The 4,854-nt window shown below is 37.5% G+C and overlaps 1 long non-coding RNA gene across 1 annotated transcript in view; it reads right to left on the reverse strand.

Annotated features, from left to right (window-relative positions):
• The window catches only part of LOC140532330 (uncharacterized), a 30,363-nt gene extending 25,609 nt beyond the window's left edge, over positions 1 to 4,754 (reverse strand). The window contains exon 1 of the long non-coding RNA XR_011976457.1: positions 3,607 to 4,754. This is a non-coding gene — a long non-coding RNA (uncharacterized lncRNA). The remainder of the gene's footprint in view (positions 1 to 3,606) is intronic.
• Between the last annotated feature and the right edge of the window lie 100 nt (positions 4,755 to 4,854).

Raw genomic sequence — 4,854 nt, forward strand, 5'->3', positions numbered from 1 at the left:
GTGACAGAAACTAGGCATAGAATCATGCCTGACACTATACACAAGAATAAAATCAGTAGGTACACTATCTAGGTATAAGGATTAATACTATGGACAAATTGGTGGAGCAAGGAATGATGTATTTATCAGATGTATGGAGAAGGGAAGAATTTTTGACTAAAGAAGAGATAGAAAGCATTATGAAGTGCAAGATGGGCAATTTTGAGTACATTAAACTGAAAAGTTTTTGCACAACCAAACGCAATGCAACCAAGATTCATTTCTAGAATATATAGAGAACTGAGTCAAATGTACAAAAATACAAGTCATTCCCCAATTGATAAGTGGTCAAAGGATATGAACAAGCAATTTTCAGAGGAAGAAATTAATGATATCTATAATCATATGAAAAAATGCTCTAAATCACTTTTTATTGGAGAGATGCAAATCAAAACAGCTCTGAGGTACAACATCACACCTATCAGATTGGCAAATCGATGAGTTTCAAATTGTATTATACAACAGAAAGATGATAAATGTTGGAGAGGATGTGAGAGAGTTGGAACACTAATGCATTGTTGGTGGAGCTGTGAACTGATCCAACCATTCTGGAGAGTAATTTGGAACTATGTCCAAAGGGCTCCAAAAATGTGCATACCCTTTGACCCAGCAATATTGCTTCTATGACTGTATCCCCAAGAGATCATAAAAATGGGAAAGGGTCTCACATAGTCAAAAATATTTATAGCAGCACTCTTTGTGGTGGCCAAAAGCTGGAAAGGAAGGAGATGCCCATCAATTGGGGAATGGCTGAATAAATTGTGGTATATGAATGTAATGGAATATTAGTGTGCTATAAGAAATGATGAACAGGAAGATGTCAGAGAGGCCTGGAAAGACTTGTATGATCTGATGCTGAGTGAAAGGAGCAGAACCAGGAGAACTTTGTGCCCAGCAATGACCACAGTGTGTGAGAGTTTTTTTCTGGTAGACTTGGAACTTGGAAGAACTTTAAAAAATTCCCAATGGTCTTCTAAGGCAAAATGCCTTCCACATCCAAAGAAAGAACTATGGAATTCAATCACAGAATATAGCAGATCATTTTTTTTGTGTATTACATTTTGGGTTGGTATATGATTTCTCCCATTCATTATAATTCTTCTACACAGCATGACTATAGTGAAAATGTATTTAATAGGAATGCATGTGTAGATCCTATATAAAATTGTATGCTGTCTCTGGGAGGAAGGGAGAAGGTGGGGGGAGGGAGGGGGAAAATGTGGTAGTGATTGTAAAACACTAAAAATAAATAAAATTAATATTAAAAAAGAAAGAGAAAATATTACAAACAACAAGAAAAAAACATTTTAAATACTGCAGAAAGACCATCTGGTTTCATAAGACCTAGTAGCTTCTACACAAAAAGATCATATATTTTGAAGTGCAAAGGAGCTGGGATTTCATCCAAGAATAACTTATCTAGCAAAATTGAGTATAATCCTGAATGAAAAAAAAAAAAACAGGATAGTTGATGAACTGAAAGACTTTCAGGTATTTATAACAAAAAGACCAGAATTCAATGGAAAATTTGATATAAAAGCTCCAGAAGAAATGTAAGGAAATCATTAAAAACTAATTATAAGGCACAAATAAAAGTTAAACTGTTTGTTTACTTATGACATATGACAATATTATCAGGATCGTTAAAAGTGTTATCATTACTTAGGTAGTTTGAAAGAAAGGTTGTGGATGAATTGTCTATGATGGGATGATTCTAAAAAACAAAATTGGCTAGGAAAAGTTAGAAAGGAGTAATTATTTATTTAAAAAAGGGTGTGAAAGGAAGAACTAATACAGAGGAAACAGGTGGTAGTGGAGAGCTGGTAATGTTGGAACTTTGCTCTCATCTGGGTTGAAGAAGAAATAATATATACTTTTGAAGAGGTTTAGAAATCTTCTGAACTAGAGCAGTGAGAAAACTGGGGGATAAATTGAGGGAAGGACTTTAAAAAGAGTATATAGAATAAGATTAAGAAGGTGGGGGAAGAAGATAAGGCAGGGAATTTTAAAGGGGAGGGTAAAATAAGAAATAAAAGCGTAAGGGGAAAAGATAAGGTTAAAGGAATAGGGTGAAAAAGAGAAGATGAGAAGAAAAATAGTGAGTAAAAATAAAATGGAGGGAAATTCACAAATAGTAATTATAACTTTGAGTGTGAATGGGATGAACTCACTTATAAAATGGAAACACAGAAGAATGGATCAAAAAGTACAGCAATATGTTGTTTACAAGAAACACATTTAAGAATGAGAGAGTTAAAATAGAGGGTTGGAGTAGAATTTATTACGTGTCAGCTGATACAAAAAAGGCAGGGGCAGAAGTTATGATATCAAATTTATGACTAAAATAGGTTTAATTGAAAGAGATAAACAAGGTAACTACATTTTGGTAAGAGGTACCACAGACAATGAAGCAATATCAATATTGAACCTATATCCACCAAATACTATAGCATTTAAATTTTTAAAAGAGAAGTTAAATGAATTATAGGTGGAAATAGATAGTAGTACTATAATAGTAGGGGACTTTAATCTTCCCCTTTGAAAACTAGAGAAATGTAACTCAAAAAATAAATAAGAAAGAAACTAAGAAGTAAACAGAATTTTAGATAAACCTGATATAATAGAAATCTGGAAAGAATAGGATGGAAATAGAAAGGAATACACCTTTTTCTCAGCAGTTTATGGTACCTTTAAAAAGACTGAATATATATATTAGTACATAAAAATATCATAGCTAAAAGGAGAAGAACAAATCTTAGAAGTGTTCTTCTCAGATCATAATGTGATAAAAATTATGCTTAGGGACCAAGGAAACATAAATTAAAAGCTAATTAGTGATTAAACAACCTAGCTCAAAGAATGATAACCCTAACCCTAAATGCACAACAATCAATAGTTTCATTAAAGAGAATGACAATAATGGGACAACATACCATAACTTATGGGATACAGCAAAAACAGTGATTAGAGGAAAATTTATATCTCTAAACATTTAAAACAATAAAATAGAGAAAGAGCATAGTAATGAATTGGATTCAGTTTAAAAAAAAACTTTTATAAGAGCTAATTAAAAATCCCCAATAAACACCAAATTGGAAATTCTAAATATTAAAGATGAGATCAATAAAACTGAGAATAAAAAACATTGAACTAATAAATAAAACTAGGAAATTGTTTTATAAAAAAAAACAAATAAAATAGGTAAACATTGGTTAATTTGTTTTTTTAAAAAGAGAAGAAAACCAAATAACTAGTACCAGAAATGGAAAGGATGAATATACCACTAACAAAGATGAAATCAAAGCAATTATTAGGAGTTATTTTGCCCAATCATATGTCAATAAACAGCAATTTAAGTGGAATGGAAGAATGTTTACAAAAATATAAATTGCCTAGATTAATCAGCATAAGAGGAAACAATATCTAAATAGCCCAGTTTTAGAAAAAGAAATTAAACAGCCATAAATGCGCTCCCTAGTAAGTGCACTTGTGTTTGTGTATTTAGTGCTTTGCCAGTTGCCTCCTGATTCCTTTTCTCTATTCCAGGTATTTCCAGAGCACACCTACATGTTTCCTGGCGTAGGACAGGCTTCATGAGCTGACTTCGCATGATCCATTAGAACATAGACTTCTTGCAGGGTTGTTGTTTGTCATTTCTCAGTCATGCCCGACTCTCTTTAACCTCGTTTGGGGTTTTCTTGGCAAAGACTAGAGTGATTTAGCCATTTTCTTCTCTCGTTCATTTACCAGTGAAGAAACTGAGGCAGACAGGATCACACAGTTACTAAGCCTCTGAGGGCACATTTGAACTCATGACAATGGGTCTTCCTGATTCCAAGCCCAGTGGTCTATTCACAGTTCTAAGTAGCGGAGGAACTTTCTTCGTATCCCCAACACCGCCTACCACCTGGCACATAGCATGTGCTTAATAAGAGTTTATTGATTGCTTAATAAATACTTCTTGAATTAGCATGATTGAGTCTCCAGTTCAAGAGAATTTGAGGCATTTTCTTATTTCCTGCCTTCCAAGACGTGACAATATCAACTCTAATTAAGGAAGGAGTCCCACTCTGAATCAAAACTGGCGTCTGTTGGGATGAAGGCATCTCAAAGACATCCCTTCAACACATAGTATTCCAGGTCTGACTTCATAATTTTCCTAATCAATGGTCAGATAAAATATCTTCTCTGCTGGAGGTTTGCCCCCAACCCCGATATGAGAAACAGAAGAAACTTCACAGTAACAGAGACGTTCCCGATTAAAGCAGGAAATACAGCTGCGGAGGGAAGGACGTCGGTGCCACTGAATTCACTCGCGTTATCCCAGAGATCACCATCCGTGCCTTGGACACCAGACTGCCGTCGGGTACCACAGCTCTCCCCGCTCAAGTGCCAGGCTTTAAGGCTCTGTGGGGTGATCCAGGGCAGACCAGAGCGGACTTCCAGTGAGATCGGGAGCTCAGCCCCGCCCGCCGCATCACAGTCACAAAGGGTACAGGGCAGCCGGTTAGTCAGTGCGCTGCCCACCTTCCCTCTGGGCGATCGCGCGGCTCGGGAGGAGCAGGGTCTGAGCCCCAGGGCAGGGTAGGGAGGCCCGGGGCAGGAGCAGCCCTCCGGGAGGGCTGGCCCTGGGCGGGTGGGCCAGGTGGGTGGAATTCTAGCCCTGGGGTGGAGCCTGGAGCCTGGGAGGAGTCTGCGGCGGAAGAGGGTGGCATTCCCGTGGCCCGGGCGATCCGGGTGAAGGAGGGCAGGGCTGGGGGAGGTGGAGGCAGGGTGCCGAGGTCCTGGCCCAGGGAGTGATTGGAGGAAACGGCT

This window comes from Notamacropus eugenii, chromosome 3, assembly GCF_028372415.1.
Source record: "Notamacropus eugenii isolate mMacEug1 chromosome 3, mMacEug1.pri_v2, whole genome shotgun sequence".
NCBI classification, from domain to species: Eukaryota; Metazoa; Chordata; class Mammalia; order Diprotodontia; family Macropodidae; genus Notamacropus; species Notamacropus eugenii.